At 38.4% G+C, this 21,912-nt stretch overlaps 1 long non-coding RNA gene across 1 annotated transcript; it reads left to right on the top strand.

The window, feature by feature from the left end:
* The first annotated feature begins 1,546 nt into the window (after nt 1-1,546).
* LOC106486672 (uncharacterized) lies at nt 1,547-3,328 on the top strand. Its single transcript, XR_001292932.1, has 3 exons — nt 1,547-1,615; nt 2,570-2,640; nt 3,153-3,328. It is a non-coding gene; the product is annotated as an uncharacterized lncRNA (long non-coding RNA).
* The last annotated feature ends 18,584 nt before the right edge of the window (nt 3,329-21,912 follow it).

Here is a 21,912-nt window from a genome sequence, read left to right on the forward strand (position 1 = left end):
TCTGGAAACGTCCCAAAGCCCTTACGATAGGTTTGGACACCGGTATATGAAATATCCGTGGAAATACGGTTTGCTTCCGTCTGCAGGAGGGAAGCTGCGTCTCTGAGGGGTGAAGTGATTCATGTGTCCGAGTTAACGCCAGGAGTCTGCGGGGCGGTCAGGAAAACATCCTGGTCTCCAGGTGTTTGTTCTAGACACAGGACCATCACTCTTGTTTTGAGAATGAGAATGTGGTTTTTAAATAGGTCTGTGTGTTTGTGTTTCACAGAGCAGTCCTATGAAATTGGTTTAAGACCTGGAAAATCTCAAATGCATGTCATGTTAAAGTATATCTTAGCTGAATTGATTTTTTTTCATAATTTCCATGTGTCCGGTACGTCTGTTCCGTATTAAGCATATGCACTGTTTGTTTTGCAAAGGAGAGCTACTAACTTGCTGCCTTTTCCTCTTGTGTTTAAAATCATGCTTATTTTTTTCTTCTCATTCGTTTCTATTTAGAAATGTATTGCACAAACCCCATGCTTAAGGGCTGTATATGAATTCAAAAAGAATATTTCTTTATATCTTACATAAGTTATAAAGAATTGATGTAATGATGTTTTCACAAGGACCATTGCTAAGCACTTAGTTATTGTTGTGTCTGTAGAACTGGTGAACAGCAGCATAAACTTTGAACAAGCTTTTTCCCATCAGCTACTGGGAAAATAGGGAAATTTTGCTCTTTAATGAAATGTGAACTGTCCCATTACAGTTATGATGAAAACAATTTAACAAATATGTGCTTGTGTTTTGTTTAAATCTCCCTCTTTCCTGTAGAAATCTGCTCTTGCAGGTGGTCACAGCAATCCTGTGCAAGAATCTGTTCTTTGTTAATATTAGGCAGTACCTGAATCATGCTGAGAAAAGGCTTTAAAGCTGTGCTTTACAATCCTTTTGCAACAGACCCCTTTCAGGTTCACACCTGTTTATAAAGTTAATTGAATAACAAACAGCTTCTGTGCTACCAGCTTATGCTTATCCATTGCCTGGTTAATAATGTTAACCTTTGCTTCTGCAGCAGTTTGACACCCTTTGCTGTGGTTTTGACCTATTTATTTGCAAATAGGCTTGATGTAGGCCCCTTTGGAAAAACGTTGCAAGTCAGTAATGTTTATAACTCCCCCTGTAATGCCTGGTTGCAGTGGTTCTGTGTGCTTATTCTCCTTGTGACCTCTCCATACAAACACGTTTTTCTGCAGACAACGCCAGACATGATTTAAGCTAGTGCCACAGCATTGCTGTGAGAAGTTCCTATCTCCCACTAAATGTATTTGTTCCAAACGGTCTTTAAGTAACCTTCTTTGGAGTGTCTGGGGCTTCGTACTGTTGAAGGTGAAATACAGGTTTTCCATTTGAACAGAATTAAATTGAATATTAATAAACTATCCCTTGATATGTTTAGTGCTGCAGATGAAAACTGAGACTGGAAAGCTGTTGAGCTTACAGCCCTGGAAGAGCTGGAATTCTAAAGCGAAGGTGTTTGGGGGATGTGTCTCTATTGTGTCATGCTAATTATCTCCCCATTTCTTTTGAAGTTATGACTCTCATACTGCTAGGCAGACAAAAGATGCAACAGGTATTGAAATATGTCTATCAACAAGTTGACAGGGATAAAGGTTTCTTTGGGGAAAAAAAAAACCATAAAGTACTCATAGGACTCTGCATTATATAAAACTTGGCAGCCTTTCCAAACCTCCTGTTATTGTAAACTTCCAGCTCAGATTACTTTTGTCAAAGAATTGTCAGAGACAGCCTTTCAAACAAAATCTGACAGAATTTCAAATGAACCAAATGGATTATACTTAAGATTGTGGTTTATGATATGGAGTGTCATTGATTCACACCACCTTAATTTTTAACTCGGGGAAACTGAGCAATAGGTTAATAATAGTGTAAGTGGCTGTCTGTATTTGTTTTTAATTATTTTTAACACTATCTGTTTTAATTTTATTTAACACAATGTGTTAGGTGGCCACATGACCACTATTTTTGTTTTAAATTCTGCAAATTATTAGATTTCAGAGTACTACAAGCAATTCGGATATTACATTTGTAATGTAACTTAGAACAGGCTCAACTTTATCCTAAAATAATGATCAAATAAACTGATCTTTCCATGCATACAAGTAATCTTTTCTGGGAAATTCTTGTTGGTGTCTGATATGTCAAAAGTAGTGGTATGTGATTGATGACTAAATTTTCTTGTGCCAGAGTTGTTTTACAGTTAACTTTGTTTTATCTTTCTGTTTTATCTTACTATTTTTCTACTGTTGATTCTTTTGACAGTAAGCAGTCTGGCTATGAGCAAGTATTAGAAGTTACTGTAAGCTTCATGGTGTTAGTAGTACATTGTGATTTTTTTCACACTGCCAGTGCACATAGACTGCAGATGCTTCTATTCTGTTGAACTTGACATTCTGGAAGATCACTTAACATCGTTAATGTCACTTAATGACGTTTTTTGTCATTGAAAAATAACCTATTGAAAGATGAGCTTCAAAATATTCAGAGTTTATTTCAATCTTTGCAGCTATCCAAGGACATAAGTGAATACTCCAAACTACTTGGGATGAGTTTCCCCTTGCTGTGTTTATTTGCAAGGTGAGTCAAATTAGAAGCCAATTTTGTTCTGATATAGATTGTCTCTTCAAAATTTGGTTGGAAATATTTTAATGTTTAATGTGAAAATACAGTGAATCCTGCTATTTCTTTTTACAGATAAATTTAGAATTAACTGCACCCTCCTTTCAGATGTACCCCCTTAATAGGACTTTGTAAGAGTTGTAAGGACTAAGCCTGCTTTGCATAGTTTCAGCATAATTTAAATTGGTATCTGTGGTAAGAGATTAAATTAAATTGGTATCTTGTGGGCATGCAAACTCCCATTTCCAATGTGAATAAGAAGCTTTGCTTAGTGTTAAGTACAAACAGCCTGTAGAGACAGTCTTCACTTTGAGACTTATATGTCATTAAATAAGTAATGTACTATAGATTGCTCATGCAAAATAGTTCTGTTTTTCTTAGTACCATTGATACAGAAGTTCAACATAGCAATTGTTGTCTTGTGTAAGTCCCTTTGCCATTTCATCCCTATCTGTCTTTTGTATCTACAGTTACCACCTGGGCAAGAGGCAGATGGAATAACTTTTATCTACACGTGTGCTGATTACTTGGCTCATGCTTAGGTCATCCAAATCTAGGAACTTCTGACCACATTCTGCAGTCTTTCCCTCAGTGAGGACACTAATTTGAATATCTTCTCTACCCAAACCCTAGGCTTCATTAAATTTGTAAGTAAGTACTTAATATTTGTGAGATTTTCATCTCTGGCTGAAGTTCATTGATGAGCTCAAATTTATTAAAGAGGAACAGAATGGGTAGGCAAGCATTGGAGCTGCGTAAAAGGGTGGGTACAAATAAGGGACAGCTCAAACTGTAGGTTCTGTAGATGTTTAAAAAATGGCATTAAGTCCTAACTAAGTAAATAAAACTAGTGCCTTGTTATTATAATTCCAGACATATCTGGCTTCTGAATGTGCTTGCCTCCAGGTTTGGTGCTTTAACTCTTAATCTGCTTCATGGTGGAATTTCAGGATTCTCTTACTCCTTCACTGGCATCATATATGCAGAATATATCTGTATTTCATGTTTTGGGGAATTTGCGCCCAAGAGTATTGTCTAAGTAGCCTTTCTTAGAGCCAAAATATCTTATTCTGCTTGTATTTAAAACTCAACTGAAAAAAATAGTAATTTAAAAGGTGAAAGTGTGCCCTCCAGGCTTCCCCAGTAAGAATTAATGCAATCTGCTAATGTGTGAAAACTTCAAATGATCTTTATTAGGATTTTATTTCATGTTAATAAACTTTCAGCTAACAAGTTAATTAAACTTCAAAGAATGAGGATAGAGAGCTCAGTGAAGTAAGAAGTGCATCATAGCTATTTTGTTATAAAACTCTAATAGAAAACAGCTTTCTGGGTTGTTTTCAAGAGTCAGGCAGGTGAGATTGGTGCTGTCACACTTCTCCAGGGCTGACCTCACCACAGTTAGCTGCTCCAGCAATGGCATGAGATCCCTGGAACACTTGTTGACATATGTTTCAACCCTAATGTGCATCTGTTCTTGGATTTTACATTTGATTTTTAGATTCTGATTGCTTTGTTAGGGTGATATTCATCACTCATTGTTTGAAATGAATCATGTGAGTAGTACTTGAGAAAAGGCACTTAATTCCATTAGTTAGACAGGACTCAATTTTACTATATGTATTTTAGCATTTTAACCTAGAATAGAGCAATCATCATAGACATAGATTGCAGATGCTATAGCTAACACAAGTTGCTCATTCATTCTTTATATCTGTATGGACATGCTTGAGGTATAAACATATAAAGCATAACCTTGGCTTCAAATGAATCCACTGATTCAAATGGTGGCTATTGCTGACAGTGCAATAAACATGAAACAACTTGCCTGTGAAGTGGAAATACTGTGTTTGCATTCTGGGACGGGGCAGTTAAGCCTGTGTTTTCTTGGGAAAGCTGTAAGGACACTTACAGCTTTCAAGCTCTGTGGTGTGGACAAATTTTCCTGGAAATCTGAAAATAGTCTTCTTCGTAAAACACTTGAGAACTTGGCTGCCATCACCATGAAACAACGTGATTTTTGTCTTGTAGATTCTATATCTTTGACAGGCACATCTTATGATAAAAAGAGAAATGAGTTTATTTTATAAATATGTTGAATGTCCCTCTATGCTTACAGGAGATGATTAACCCTGGAACTGCAAAAAAGAAAGCTGTCAAAGAAACTGAGCAGCAAAGATAAAACAATCTAGATGAGAAATGTCTCAGGCTTCTAGCCCTGAAAAGGGTTATGTTGAGTCACTAGGGCTGGAAATGTCAGCCATAACTGAAAAAAGATGAAAGGGAATACTGACCTTTTAAAGGTCCTTGGGGTCTGGAATAGGGGAAAGGGTGTTGTGTTGAAGGGCAAAGGATATGTATAATCTTCCAGCTGGAAGAGTCCCAGACATAGAGTTTACTAGAGGCAGAAAAGTCTGTCTGTCCCTTTACCCTCTCACCTACCTCCCAATGGATGGTAGAGGTTAACTGGACTGAGATATTACACCCTAGTCTCTCAACACCAACTTCTGCCAGTCAGAATTGGGTATGTGACATCTTGTTTGCTTTTTGTGCTTTGTATGGTAAGAGAATCATATAAATGTGGTTGGAAGGAGGTCATCTAGCCTGACCTTTCACTCAAAGCAGGACTAATGCCAGTCCTGGGTCTGGTCAGTCATGGCTTTGTCTAACTGCATCTTGAAAGCTTCCAAGGACAGACATTCCTCTACTTCTCTAGGCAGCTTGCTCCAGTGCTGTGCTACCATTCTAGTGTGAACTTTCAGAAGCAGCCAAATGTTCAGTCACTTAGCGAAAGTGAGTATGATACAAGAGACTAAAAAGGGTTATGATGCATTCTGTGAAGGCATGTTGGAAAAAAGAGAGGAATTGTAAGTAGGTAGTCTGGAACTGGTTTACTTTGAACATTTTTTTTAATATTATAGAATAAATATATTACAGCAGTATATATGTTTAACAGGACTTGCACATTTTACCATAAGAATAAGATTTAGTTAGGGAGTGTCACTACAAATGCTGTTCAGAAACATGGTATTATTGATAGTATTAAGTTTAAATATGGAAAGCTGAACTTTAGCCATTGGAATGGAGTTGTACTGAAATTGTTAGGCTAATTCAGAGGCAGTGTTGCAGCCCTTCATTATTTTCTTTATCACATTCCTGTGAGAAAACTTGGACTCACAGTTTTAAGTAAAAGCAAAAATACCAAATAGTACTGTTAATATCATGGCATTTGGAAACTGAGCCTGCTGTACATATTTAGTTCAAACTTTGTAATGTGAGCTCTTGATAAATTTTCTTTCAAAGACTGTGATAACCCAAAGTCCACGTGTTTCAGTTGAAGTAGACTGTTTTCTTTTGGAAGTAGTGAATAGTTGGTGCAAAATAATTTCCTGGTAAAATGCTGAATGGACCTTAACAAAGATCATGACTTCTTAGGCATAAGAAAATCTTGAAATCCAACAACAAAGTTATTCTTTCACTTAAACGACTTATTTGTTGTCAAGGCAGATATTTTTGGCTGGTGATGGGGCAGTAAGTCCCTTCTACCCTGGAAAGCAAAGAAGTTTTAGCAAATTTAAATCAGATGAGGAGGAAGGCAGGGAGAGAGAGTTGAAAAATATTTTATTTGTGTATACAGTTGATTGTCTTGTTTATGTAGTTAAGTATTCAAATATGGTGCTGAAAAAACATACTTTCGCTATGAACTCACTTTTTTGAACAGCATTTTAAATCTCTGCATAGCTTGGGGGTAGCTGCAAGCCAGGAAACATTATTGTAGACTCGTGTTTCATGTTCACATGTAATTGAGTGATTCACAGAACAAGTCAATCTTGGAAAACTGAACAAAACTTATGATTGTCATTAATTTTTCTTTTGCAGCTTTCAGCTCATTATAAACTTTCCCACAAGGATCACTTAGAGATGAACACTGTAGGAACTGAATCTGTGGTGCAAAAGCAAATAATTTTGCTTTCAGATCCTTCATCCTTGCTGTTAAGGAACACCATCCAAAACTAGAAGATCACATCTATGGTTAATGACAAATAAACTAATTGCACTATAATTTTCAAACATAATTAAAATTAGTGTTTCCTAAGGGAAATCCGTTTTCCACACATATATGTATAGATACACACAGTTGATGTGTTCCATTTCCTGCAGTAGAGATAAGATCAACCTTTTTTCAGACTGAGCAGGAAGATATTAAAAAAACCCCCCACAATTTCCCATACTTTACTTGGGAACATTGTAGAAGTATCAGAAAGGAGAATTTGTTGAACTCCTGAAACTTTATCTAATTCTTTTTTTAATCTGCAACTATTCAGTTCAGAACTGCCAGCATGCTTTCTTTTCATAGTTTCAGAGGATGTAAACTTTTTTTTTTACCCATATAAAGAGATTACTCTTAATTTGCTTTTGCTAAGAATTGTCCCAGCATATTGGCAGGAAGTGATTTGCTTCTCTGCTTTTGAGCTTCTAACTGCTTGCTCCTCTGGAAACATACTTCCAAAAATGCTGTGTTTGATTTTAGAATCAGAATGGATGTTGGCTTTACATTAGTATAATTGGCAATATAAATATTATGTATACTCTTGCCTTCACACTGGAGTGTCTAATAAAACTCTGAGTTTTAATGATACTTGCTGTTTGGTGGCCCTGTTGCTTGTTCCTGTGGATCAATGTGACCTAGGCAGTGAAAGGACCTTGATATATTCTAAGCAGATCTATAAGCAAGAATATTTGTGAAACTGTCAATAGTCCAACAGACCATCTGAGACTTTTTTGGTCCTTTTTTGCTGGAGCTGAAAGGTGAGGGTTGTTTCACAACAAAAACAGATACTGCAGTACTTTTCAGTGTGTGAAACACAGAACCTCTTCTAGTCATGAAGCCATCAATAGGATCATTTAAGAGTGGTCATAGGCAATCATCTGGTGCTTAAATGTTTTTAAATTAAAATAGCTTTGTTTTTTGACACTAGAAGATATTTTATGCATCGGAAAAACAATCTGGAGGAACATGTAATTTTGAGAAAGGACTTTTAACAAGCAAATTGAATGGGTTTTGGATGTTTGGGGAAGCTTTTGAGGTTTGGTTACTGTGCTTTGCTAAGGAAAAAGGAAGATTCTGTTTAAGATAAAGTAGTAGGAGGAAAGGAAATAATTTTAGTTCCTGAAGGCACTTGGGGGAGCTGAAACTTGAATTTAGTTTTATTGCTAGGTTGCCTTAGTAAGAGAAACTACATTGTTTTTCCCAATCGGATTTTTAGGGAGGTGCACTGTGTGGGGGTTTTCTGGGATTGTGTGTGGGTTTTGTTTTTTTTTTTTGTCTTCATGAAAAAGCGTCTGAAAAAGTTACCTTCTTGAATGTTTTTCTGTCCTTGTGCTGATAGGGGCCAGTTGCATACCCTACATAGGCTGGAGATCTTCGGAAACTTGGGAGGAGGAAGGTGGACACACGCAGAGACTTGAAATTAAACAATTAAACACTTGCAAAGTATTTCCAGAGAAGCCAGCTAACATGTATTTAATGTTCAGAGCTGATCCTTGCTTCCATTTATATATATATATATTTATATATATATACATACATATATACACACACATACAATTTCAAGATAGTGGCAACATGACTGAAAATAATTTTCTGTGGAGTTGAAGTATTTTAAAAAGGTAGCTTGTACAGCAAAATGCTGTAGAAACTGGCCTTCACCAAACACCCTCTTCTTGTGAAAGCAGAGTTGGATCATGCAAGATCACAGATGACTTACTCTGTGAAGAAGAGAGCAAGAAAAACTACTGCAACTTCCATCTGTTTCTTCCCCTTCTTTGCTTTTAGTGCTTCTCAAGAGCAGTGATACTTCAGGGAAGACTGTTGCTTTTTTTACCTTAGTTTAGTGTATTTACCCTTTCTTTTTCTCCATTCTTTTCTCATCGTGAACATGCAGAACTAAATGTTTTCTGAGATTATGAACTAGACTTGTAGTCAGAACCCTAGAGCTGTCAAAATAGCCTGTCAGTTTTTGCCTCTTTGAGGGGAAGGGACAACTTTGTTTTGTGTTTTTTTTGTAGATTTTCTTTGTGGGTGTGGATTCAATTTGCTCATGCTTGTGAAATATTTTGGAGCAGGAAAGCATTTGGAGCTTTCTACATGCTGATAATTATCATTATGCTCAGTGATTCCCTCATGGCCTTTCATTGCTGGATTTAAGCTCATAGGGCCACAGGATAATTCCTGTATTTTCCTCCACTGTACTGAACAAATGCTGAATACGTTCATATGGACTTTATGCTCCAAAATTCCTTAGATGATAGTGAAATGGGAACATTGGAAGGTGGCAAAAAAAAGCATCCTTCTGAATGTTTGTGTTGTATTATAAATTCACTGCCTTTATGTAGGGAATGTGGTGAAGAGTCTGGGCTTTGCTAGAAGCAGAGGAAATGGAAGGGCACTAGAAATAGATACAGATTAATTTCCAGTGTGAAAAATACTGTGCAAGGTTCTTACCCCAGGAAGCTGAGCACATGATGGATATCTACATGTGTATAGTAACGATGTATTCAGCAATAAATACGTAGTTAACTATTTGGGCCTGGCAGGAGAGCTCGCTTATTGCTGGATGTGCAGCATTTTAGTCTAAAGGTGTTTTCAGTAGGTAGAAACACTGGCTGACTGCATTTTCTGTGGAATATTGCCAAATCATAAAGCCTCAGGGATTTACTTCATGGAGATGAGCCTGGAGCTTAGTAGCCTGAGGGATACAATACTCTGAAAATGTTTTACTCATAATGTGTTGAGAAGCCCCTCTCCAAATACCCACTTGACTGTGCCGAATTAATATGGCTGGTACAATGAAGTTCTGTTTCTGCTAGCGAAAATAATGGAGTGAAAGGTAAAACTGCTTTTTGCATATGGATTCAGAGAGGGATTGTGTTTAAATCACCAGCTAACAGGAAAAAAATTACTGACTTCAGAGCAATGATGTGGTACCTATCGTCAGGGGACTGCTGTCTCTGGTTTCATATGCATTAAGAAGCCATCTAGAACAGGGATAGAGGATAGCTACTGAAATAGATGGTTTTTTGTGGCTAATTGTTTGGAGAAATATTTTATTTGAAGGGAGATCAGTATAGCAAAGACTCTAGAGATGCTTTTGTTTGCTAGGCTATGATGACTCTTACAGGGATAGCCCTTAACTGCGCTCACAGTTTCTTACCCCAGTGCCTGGAAAAGGTGTGTTGACATCAGTGGCAGGTTCTTCTGGTCTCTGTGCAGGAAAATAATTAGTCGCGCTTGTTTGGTTGATGCTGAGAAACGCACCTTGAAGTAGAAAAATGTAATTGTCATTGCAATAATAAATAAAGCCCAGTGAAGGTGTATATTAATAAATTTTATATTTAGTATTGAACATTAAATGAATCTGTGTTTATTTAGATGCCTCACTTCGTATACATGTGATGTTAGAAAAATATAATTGCACTTTTATTTCCATGCATATTAATGATGTAGACATTCTTCCAGTGTCTTTTTATATTTTTTTCCCATGGTATCTTATTTTTCTTACTTAAATTTCTTCCTAAGTTCAATACACAGAATAATAAGCAAGTATTATATAAAATTTATGATAAGTAAAAAAAGAAAAAAAAACAAACTGAATACATCATACATAGATGTTAACTTAATTAGTTTGCCTATACTGATTTATCTCACTTATTTTTCCTCCTCTTATTGATTCCTAATTGCATTTTCACATTTGCTCTTTTTTTCATTCGAATGCGTGCAATCTGTGTTTTTTTATTTTTTTTTAAGCTGTGTGCTTTACTATGCTGTTGCAGAGTTATAAGTTGCATGTAATTCATGGACTGGTCTTGTGCATTAAAATGCTGAGAAAAATTCTTAATCTAAACCTGGGAATAGCAGAATGATTAAATGGCAGAATGACACTTGGAGTGAAGATTACAAAATGCAACTTTTCATAATAGAATGATATTAATAGATTGTAAGCTAGTTCTATTCTCTGTTTACTAACTTGTATGCAGGAGATTTGTGCATCTATGTCATGACAATTCTTAGTAAAATTTTGAGGCAAAGTTTGGAATCAAACTAACCTTTTACCATGTCACCGAAGTGTTTATCAGGTACCTTTCCTTTACATTTTTCAGGTTTCTGCTTGCAAAGTATGTATGGTACTTTTCATTGCCTTTTTATGCCTGAACGATGAGCACTTACAAAATTGATTCATAGAACAATTTGGGTTGGAAGGGACCTTTCTCTATCACCTTGTTAAAGAAGGGCCCCTCTCAGTGTAGGGCCAACTTGAATCAGGTTGCTCAGGACCTTGAGGAGTCAAGTGTTGAACATCTTCAATAATGGAGATTCCCCAACCTCTCTGTGCCCCTGTTCCAGGGTTAGATGCCGAGTAAGAACATTGTGATCCAATGTGGTCACCAGTCCGATTCTGTAATGGTGGTATAAAAGGCTAAGGACAAGGCAATGTGCCAGTGAATTTCTTTGTCATTATTAATGACAAAAAAGTTTCTTTTGAGAGAATCAAGTTCCCCAGAAGCATGCACTCCAGCAATATTGAATGCAATGCAATGAAGTGACCTAAGGAATATGTTCTAGAGAGTTAAAAACTTTAAAAATTTGATAATGGGGCTTTTAAAAATAATAGATTGTATTAAAATCCTGGGAAACATGCATAATAACATGCTCTTTCACTAAAAAGGTCATTAAAGGAATCTCAGCTTTGTCCCTCTTCTAGCTTCCTGAGATACACTCCTGAACTGCAAATACCAGAAAGTCTTTGATTTCAGACATTTCACAGGATTTTCTGGTCACTGTTTCTGCTTTTGCTTTGGTTCAAGTGCAGAATTCCAGTCAAGAGTTTGAGTCTCTAAAGTCTGGTCTGCTTCTTGCTGCATTTGTTCTTATTTTGAACTGAAGTTTGTATTCAGTGCCAAGTGATGAAACAAGAGCTGGTTTTTATTAGATATCTTCTAAACAAGGCTGTTATTTCATTCCCCTGTTTCTTGTTGACCAGATTGTAGCTTGAAAAGTTTGTTTGCCTTGACTGAAGTGAAGGAGGAATCTGGAGAATGCACACAGCAGAAGATTTGACTAAGTTTTGCAGTGTGTGTTTTTTGTTTTTTTTAAGTACCCCTCCTTCCTGAAGCTGGCACTGCTGATCAACGGGAATAAAAAGTGTTAGCATGGTCCAGTACTCACCTTACCTCTTCCTTTGGAGGAGTAACACTGTGAACTGCATTAAGGCGGTTCTGTAAAATCCACTTTTAAAGGCCAGCTAGAGTTTGCCTTGCAATGGAAAACATGTATTTTGAATCTCTGCATGCTGACTTTCCAGGCTGATAAATGATGAGCATTTTCTGGCATCTTTCTTTGTTCATTTCTCAGGATGTAACATCTCTAAGACTCCTATCCCAAAGTTGTTTGTTTTTCCAGCTCCAGGTTGGTTACCAACAAACTGCTTTCTGATTAGACCAATGCAACAGCTTTTTCCTTCGGTAGTTATGTTTGCTGTTGATAATGTGCTTATTTGGCTTGTGTGCAATGTTTCTCCAGAGCACTCAGAATCTAACTTTCCAAGTTAGGTCCTTCCTTGGTTTGGAAAGTGATATATGCAAGCTTTCTCCGTCAATTAGAAGGCCTGATTCTTAGTCTGTTGTTGGATACAGAAGAGAATAGAGAATCTTTAATCCCTACTTAGTGTTTTCCATATTCTGGAGCTGTGTAGAACAGCCCTACCTAAATTATGTGCTATTTCCCAGAATGTAGGTAAAGAGAAAGAGATGCATGCAAAATAAATGTTTCAGCCATATCATCTACCTTTATGGAATTGCTGAGAGAAGAGTGTTACTTTGTCAGGGAAACCTTTTCTCAGAGTTATTCCTTGGGAGGACCTTTCCTTTTGCATGATGTTCTCCTCAACATAGAGTTGTATCATAGAGGATGAAATGAAAGTAAAAACGAGCTATATACTCTGTTCTACTTTGGACTGAGAGCTGTTAGAACTGCAGAAGAGCAGTTTGGAAGGTGAGACAAATCTTCCACTAGGGGTTAGACATGGAAAATCAGTTATTGCAGCTGATCTTAAGGAGCAGCAGTGTCTGCAACAGCAGTCTGTATCACTGAATAATTAAATCTACTTGATCAGCTTTTTTGTGTGCCAAAGGAGCTGGTGTATTTTGAAATGGAAAGTCAAGGAGAACCATGAAGAGATTTTTCTTGATTGAAATGTCCTATTCAAATACAAAGTTTTTCTGTTTTTGATACCAAATTAGTGTACTTCTCTGGATGTACCCTTTATAGTGTGCTAGGACAGAATTTCTTTCACATTTACACATTTTACTATTCCTCTAAACTGAAATTGTGTTTAATGAAACCAAGAGGAGGGACTATGTGGTACTTAATGTCAGTTACTGTTCTATGCAGAAGAAACTTTACTGATGCCACTTCTTATGGAGAAGACCAGTTGTTATTAAATTAAGTGTACTTAGTGATAGATAATCACATGCTGGGTGCACTTGAATATAAGCTAGCAGCAGAGTGCAAGCTCTCTGACGCCTCTGGAGGCACATGGTCACTAAGGGCAGTGCTGCCATGTGCTGCTGGGCTTATCTGTGCTTTCTAGATGAAGCTAGCCTAGCTCTACTCATGAAGACTGATCTGGAGCTTCCTTTCTAAAGGTGCGCTAGACCACTGTCTCTTTGGGGTTTCCTTAAGCTTGACACGCTCTTATATCTATCTTGTTGGCTTAGAGGAGGATCTAGAATTTGTGAATATATAAACATAATCATTTTAGTATGGAAAGAAGAAAAGGTAATGAGGGGTACTGAAATCCCTAGACTGACAGGGGTGTCTGCACTTCTGACAGAACACATTCACATCACTTTTCAATATTTTGATCTAATCTAATGCCAAACACATTTTGAAGCACTACTTTATCCTTTCATCCCAGCTGTGGAAAGGACATCCCATTCCATCTGTACTACAATTATTCTTTTCATTGAGGTTAAGAGATATAAGTTAAGTTCAGTGAAATAGAGATGTGATTGGATATTATTTCATTCCTGTGTAATTGCACTGAGTTCTCTTGAATCACTCCAGAATAAACTTAGCTCTGTATCTTTTCAGTATTTCTATCAACAAAATTGTGTTCCATTTCCATTTTAGTATGAAAAGTCTTTGCCAGATTTCTTAGGAAGACTTGAGTGAGAAGTAGTTGTGTACTTGGTCAGGTTGCAATTCCTACCTGAACTGGGTCCATGAATTACGCAATGTAAATGTATTCCCTGAAGCTGTATCCTTGATAGCTGTGCCAGGATATTTCTGATAGGATGCTTCAGTGTGGACCTTGAAGGCGTTTCAGATACATGGTATCTCTGAGTCACTGATGAACTTATATTGCAGCCTGACCATAGGCACGCTGCTTTTCTAGATCACACCTGGTAGATAAGTTGTAAAAACTAAGATCCTGGCCAGCAATTTCCTGTCATTTCCCTCCAACAATAGCCCAGGTGTTATATCAGCTCGGTTATTTGCATTCCACCTGCCTCCAGTTTACCCTGTAGTCTGGGTTATCCTCGTGCAATTTTGTCTGGATTTGATATAACAAGTTTTTCTCCTATATTACTGGGTAATTTTTCTGTACCTTTTACACTGCTGAATCATTGTAGCACAACCTATTGACTGCATATAAAAGTATTCAGAATGAGTTCCCACACCATGAGGACATGAGAAGTTTTACACATGTGCAAGGGTTGTTCTTGTTTTTTGTTTTTTTTTTTCCTGCTTGAGATGGCTTCCCTCCTTCCCCCCTGCCCTGAATGTGTGCGCACACACAGTTGTCTACCTCATCTGTTCAGAGCTCCAAACTAAACTCTGGCAAAGGTAAAAACTTAGGGAAGTCAGAGTTTCCTGGCCTTATAATCAGGTTTGGAGTTTGTAAGGACAAAAAAAATCTGCCTTTAAAATGTACTTCTGGCTCTAAATTCCACAGAGATTGGAACAACATAATTTTAATGATTTTGAGGCTGCTTTTGTCAATAGTATAATGTAAAGAAGGCAGCTCTTGAAAAACTGTTATATACAAATTAAGCTTCAAAGCCTGTCTCAAGAATTTCCATATTTTTAGATAAATTGAGAACCTCATGTAACTAACCTGGCTAATGCTGCTTGGCATTTGGAAAACGTGGTTTAGGATATGCCTGTCTAAGGTTTCCTTTTTACATGTAAAATAGCATATCAATGCTGATTCTTGTAGATGTCCTCATCTTTCCTTTTAAGAAGTCAGAAGAATTGCAGTTATGTTTGTCATATTTTGAAAATTGTAGGCCTTAAGTTTCCTTTTCCTTTTGCATCTGTTTATCCTTTTGTTTATTCTTATTCTTTAGAGGCTGATGTGACAAACTAATAGGCCCAAATAGTTTTAGGGTAATTGTGGTGGTGGCTGTCTGTTAAAGCACAGAATAGCGATAACTGAATGTTTGCTCCACAGAATTGCACTGAAGATTAGTTAGTCAACATTTCTAAAATCCTTTCTAGATGAAATAGGATTTTTTTTTAGCTGAAACTTGCTGTATATTTTTGAAGGGTGGTTGTTCTTCCCTCAAAATTGTGTGCATGTTTGTGAGCGCCTGGGAAGTTCATGCTGCAGTGACACCAGAGAAAACTTACAAGTTTAAATAACCTTCAAGATTATCTTGTAGTGACTTGTTAAAGTAGGGTTTGTTTTTTAGAAGGTTTTGGAGATACAACGTTGTCATATGTGGATTTTTTCTTGTTTAAGATTTAAGTTAAGAAAGAGTTGTTTACACTCACTTTTCTGTGGGAAAACAGCCGACATTGTGTAATACTGGATGTCTAAAAGGGAGGTTTCCAGTTGCTTTGAGGTTGCTGCTCAGCTGTTAACTTGGTGGAAAATTCATATTCCAGTGAAAACTTCTGAAGTTACAAATTATAAGATTTATTATATTTTATAAAATGCACTGATTGGGATTTACAACTCACTGGGAAGCCCAATTCTTAGATTCTTTCTAGAACATAAGTTTAGTTATTTTGATTTCAACTTCTAATGTGATTTCAGCTTCAATATTAAAATGAATTTATTTTGTTGGCTTGATATTGATTTGAGGTTTGAATTCAGAGCTTTTGTGTTAGTTTAATCTGTTGCTAATAGTAATCTATACTTTCATATCTATCAATCCTATTTTGATAGTTTTACATGTTTTTGTTATAGCTGACGAATAAAACTTCTGTTGTTCAGTTTAGTAAGTCAAGTTATCCTCTGGCGTTGGTAGTAAAGAATCTTCCATCAAAACTTTAAGGAAAAGATTTCTTTTTCTTTGATTAAAAGACAGACCTGAGCCTGAAAATATCTCTGTATTCAGATTTACCCCCTCTCTTGTCCCCTTTTAGGTGTCACTCAGGTATGGAACACAATCTATTCAAAACTGCACAAAAAGGCTTGGTTACATTGTATGTGAAATTCTGGCCTCTAGCAGTGAGGATGAGAGATGGTGCAGTTGATAAGGGGGCTTTTAACATAGAGCTGACCATGTTGATCCCAGAACATGGCCTTTTCCTGCATGTTTTGCATGCAGTTGGCCTGCAAATGAGCTCTTTTAGTATGGTGAGATATTTCAAAAAAAGCGTTAATTTAAAGCACTGTAATCTGAATGCACATATTTGTAGCTGAAAACTGTTATGAAAAATGGGATTAATTATTTTTAAAGAATTATGTCCTATTATGCTTTGCTTCATTTTATTTTCAACACATTTCACCATTTAAGTCTAAGGAGATGTGGCTTGAAAGCTGAAATTTTGATGAAAGGACAAACTTTTCATGAAAAATTTTAACCAGAAATAAGTTTTTTACTTTTTGTTTTTGACTAGTTGCTCTTTATATGGAAACATTAGTGTATTGCATTAGACATTTAATTCTATTCAGTAATTTATTTAAAAATTTTATAACTGCTGAGGATTTCTTGCGGAGCAGGGCTGGGTATGTATGTATGAGGTATATTTGCCAGTATAGTAAGCAGCTGGGGACAAGAAAGCCAGGAATGTGATAATAGTGTGGGAATTTCACAGTGGCTTAACAACCCATCTCATTTTTTAAGAAGCTGCTTGATAAAGAAGTGAAGGCTCTGTCTCTTCAGCTGGAGTTCTTTGAGGTGGACCCTACGTATTTACACTCCCAGTTAAGTTCATTTTTTCCTAATTATTATCTTGGCTCTGAAAAAGCAATAAGAGGAAGCCTAGTAGCCAGAACAAAATATCTTCCTTTTCATTTTCCATTATGGCATTCCTGTCCGAGGAATAAATGAGTCTGTAAGCTCACGTTCCTAGGGTGTAGAAATGCTCCAAAGTGAGAGGAAAGGACTACCTGGTGCTCCTGCAGGTGTGGCTGTAAAACATCATTAATGCATCATGCGGGTGGCACCTGTGCAAGAAATGGCTCAAGGAACCTCAGTGACACATTGGCGGAAGCTGCAGCTTCCGCTGTGGAGGGCATGCTCGCACAGTTCTCCAGTCTTACTTGCATATACTGTATAGAGGACATATAGAAGTGTAGTAAAAAACAGCTGATAAAGCTTCAAATTCCTCTTCATTAGGACTTAATTACCTCAGAGAAAAACATGGGCTCCAGCTATTCTCAAAGAGCTTGATGAAGGTTACTTTCAAATTTTTTTTCAGGGAGGGATTTGCCCTTTGTTTTTGAAGCAGTTTTATTATAGCAGGAATGTGAATCACTTAAAGGTTTGGTTTTGGTAAATTTAGTATTTCTTTTAGAAGTGTTGTCTTTGGCAGTATTCTTTTAACATAGATAAGTAAGCTCCTCTTAGCTGCTTCTCATAAGCTTTTCAGGGATGAAAGTTGAATGCTAAGATACCACCTGGGGCTCATATTCCAAAATGTGAATTTGGTTCTAGTCTGTGTGACTGAAGAAGATACTAAAATCTGTTTGACAGGTTTTAGTTAACATTTAATGTATCGCAGATTCTTTTAGTACAGACATATATAAACCTTCTTCTCAAGGTGATTCGGGACTCTTTCCAGTAAAATAAATGTTTACATTAGGGTAATATAAAAAGGGATATGTAACATCCAAATATCTGGCCTGTTTCTGGAAAATGTTCTCATCATTAGTCAGACTTTGTTTTTCTTTGCTTTTTTTTTTACTTCATAAAACAATTAGGCCACCCAGGAGAATCTGTGGGAAATGAATTGAGTGGAAAATCTTGGGCAGTGCACTGACAAATGCATTATGCTCTTGAAGAAAAAAAGCTTCAGAAACTGTTAGTGTTTTGATACAGTTTTGTACAAGCCTGTGTGGTATCTGTAGAATTCATCAGGTTGCACTGATGTTTCTAATAGTCTGCTTAAAGATGTTGGCATAAGTATAAACCCTATATAAATAATAGATACTTGTAAGTGATAAAAGGTGTCTTTATAAGTGGGATTCAAGGAGACAGACAATACACCTTTTGGTGGCAGTTTAAGGGACGGATACAGAGATTGTATCCATTCTTCTGCTGCTGCTGCATGTGGTGTTTACTGTTTTGCTTCACAGCTGAGAGGCCTGGTATTTTTTTCACAAAAAAATTGGCCTCATTCGTGCAGTTCTTATTTTATTGCTGCCAGCCCAGCACATGACTCGGGGGCAGAACTGGGAGTATTAATGGATGCCATGTGTTCCTGAGCACAGACATGAAGGGAATTCAGGAAAAATGCTTTCTAAGAGCAGCTTTAGCTGAGCAGCGTGCACAGAAGGGGATTGCTGGAATGAACTGGCACTGTGTTCAAATCTTTCTTCCCCTCCCTTTACACCAGTGCTTGTATTTCTCTGAAGCTGCGTTGGTATTTCTTTACTTGTGTGCCTGAAGGGAAGTTAACAGATTGCTCTCACGTGAGTTTCCTCTGGAGCCAAGTTTAGCAGCAGCTTCATGACTGTCTTCCAAGAGCAGAGCGCTTTGAAATACAAGAGAATAAGTTGATTTATACATAAGCTTAGCCTGGAAACTGGGCTATTGTGTGTAGTAAATCTGAAACAAAGTAGAAAAAATAATGGCAAGAAAAAAGGGTTGTTAAAGAAACCTTTTCATCTGTCACTCACAGGTATGCACTTGAACACTACTACATTTAATGTGCATCATGGGCTACATGCATCAAAACTTCAAATTCTCTCTTCAGCTCTTCTTTCTCTGTGTGCAACCTTATCTATCTATCTTTTGCCAGCAGTACTAATTTTGTATGTCTTGCTTACAATATTTTGTGTTGTAAGGGAATATTTGAATAAAAGGGGTAATATAATGTTAGTGTCTCTATAGAAGGGAAAAATTAAGGCCATTCTTTATGCCTGAGCAAAGTGTCTGGACTTAGAACCCCTCAGTGGCTTTAAATATTATGTGGACTTTTCACAGGGTTAAGAGTAGTTTGTAAAACAGAGGCAGGAATTGAATATAGGATCCCATTTGCAGATCAGTACAATCTGTAGATGACGACCTCTGTGGTGGTGTTGGTAGTACCCACGCTAATGTAAGCATGCCAACGTGAGCTTCTGTTGTTGTAGTGACATTTTAAATATCTTTGAGGAATAAAACGTTGCTGTCTTCTGCTCAGAGAATTTGTTAGAAAATGAAGTGCTCTGTAAAGAAGGACAATACGTACCCAATCCAGAATAATTATAAGCCATAAGACAGTTTATAACAGTGTGGTCCTTGCCCTCATTCAGCAAGCTGATAGCAATAAATCCCCTTACTTTCTTCTGCCGCTGTGCTTTGTGTCCCCCTGTTAAGCTCAGCTATTGGCTTCCTTGCAGCACTGCAGTACCCCTTTCTCCTGGGCGCTCAGTGTATGACTATGAATCAAAATGAGAACGTGAAGCAGAACTAAACACACAAACCCTAATTTTGCTCCTAATGAAATCATTGTGATCCTTCACTTAAATTAGTTTATTAATTCTATAGGGTCATACAGTGTAGATAACAGGGAGTGTGGAAGTCATGCTTCTTAATAATTTAGAAGATTCAATGATTAGTTATCTATATGTTACGAAGTGTGCACTGCCTTGAACAATGGATCACTGATGTCTATCATGCCTTTATTAAGTACCAGTGTAGTGCAGCACTCTGCATCACAATATCAGTCTCATTTCTTCTTTAAAAAATGCATTACAACTCAGTTAATACAGCCAGTGTCATCTTCAACAGAAAATATTAAAAGTTGCATATGATAAACAAGAAACTCCATAGATGAGTCTCTTACAATGTAATTAAATCAGGCATATAATTTGTTTATAACTGGTTAGGAATCCCATGGGTTAGGGCCCTAGAAGGAAAGGGCGTTCAAGAGAGCTGGTTAATATTCAAACATCACTTCCTCCAGGCTCAAGAGCGGTGCATCCCTATGAGTAGGAAGTCAAGCAAAGGAGGCAGGAGACCTGCATGGATGAGCAAGGAGCTCCTGGCAAAACTCAACCAGAAGAAGGAAGTCTACAGAAAGTGGAAAGGGAGACAGGCCACTTGGGAGGAATATAGGAACGTTGTCAGAGTATGCAGGGATGCGACGAGGAAGGCTAAGGCCCGTTTGGAGTTAAATCTGGCGAGAGATGTCAAGGACAGCAAGAAGGGCTTCTTCAAATACATCAGTAGCAAGAGGAAGACTAGGGAAAACGTGGGCCCGCTGGTGAATGGGGTGGGTGCCCTGGTGACGAAGGATGCAGAGAAGGCAGAGTTACTGAATGCCTTCTTTGCTTCAGTCTTTACTGCTCAGGCCAGCCCTCAGGAACCCCAGACCCTGGAGGCAAGAGAGAAAGTCTGGAGGAAGGAAGACTTTCCCTTGGTGGAGGAGGAGTGGGTTAGAGACCATTTAAGCAAACTTGACACCCACAAATCCATGGGCCCTGATGGGATGCACCCACGAGTGCTGAGGGAGATGGCAGATGTCATTGCTAGGCCACTCTCCATCATCTTTGAAAGGTCATGGAGAACAGGAGAGGTGCCTGAAGACTGGAAGAAAGCCAATGTCACCCCAGTCTTCAAAAAGGGCAAGAAGGAGGACCCAGGGAACTACAGGCCAGTCAGCCTCACCTGCATCCCTGGAAAGGTGATGGAGCAGCTCATCCTGGAGGCCATCTCCAAGCATGTGGAGGACAAGAAGGTGATCAGGAGTAGTCAGCATGGCTTCACCAAGGGGAAATCATGCCTAACCAATCTGATAGCCTTCTATGATGGAATGACTGGCTGGGTAGATGAGGGGAGAGCAGTGGATGTTGTCTACCTAGACTTCAGCAAGGCTTTTGACACTGTCTCCCATAACATCCTCATAGACAAGCTCAGGAAGTGTGGGTTAGATGAGTGGAAGGTGAGGTGGATTGAGAAGTGGCTGAATGGCAGAGCTCAGAGAGTTGTGATCAGTGGCACAGAGTCTAGTTGGAGGCCTGCAGCTAGCGGTGTCCCCCAGGGGTCAGTACTGGGTCCAGTCTTGTTCAACTTCTTCATCAATGACCTGGATGAAGGGACAGAGAGCACCCTCAGCAAGTTTGCTGACGATACAAAACTGGGAGGAGTGGCTGATATGCCAGAGGGCTGTGCTGCCATTCAGAGAGACCTGGACAGGCTGGAGAGGTGGGCAGAGGAACCTCGTGAAGTTCAACAAAGGCAAGTGCAGGGTCCTGCCCCTGGGGAGGAATAACCCCATGCACCAGTACAGGTTGGGGGTTGACCTGCTGGAAAGCAGCCCTGCAGAGAAGGACCTGGGAGTGCTGGTGGACACCAAGTTAAGTATGAGGCAGCAATGTGCCCTTGTGGCCAAGAAGGCCAATGGTATCCTGGGGTGCATCAGGAAGAGTGTTGCCAGCAGGTTGAGGGAGGTGATTCTCCCCCTCTACTCAGCCCTGGTGAGGCCACATCTGGAGTACTGTGTCCAGTTCTGGGCTCCCCAGTACAAGAGGGATGTGGCACTACTGGAGCAAGTCCAGCGAAGGGCTACTAAGATGATTAGGGGACTGGAGCATCTCTTATGAGGAAAGGCTGAGAGACCTCGGCCTGTTTAGCCTGGAGAAGAGAAGGCTGAGAGGAGATCTTATCAACGTGTACAAGTATCTGAAGGGAGGGTGTCGAGAGGATGGGGCCAGACTCTTTTCAGTGGTGCCCAGCAACAGGACGCGAGGCAACGGGCACAAACTGAAACACAGACGCTTCCATCTG

This window comes from Apteryx mantelli, chromosome 12 (genome assembly GCF_036417845.1).
Source record: "Apteryx mantelli isolate bAptMan1 chromosome 12, bAptMan1.hap1, whole genome shotgun sequence".
Lineage (NCBI taxonomy): Eukaryota > Metazoa > Chordata > Aves > Apterygiformes > Apterygidae > Apteryx > Apteryx mantelli.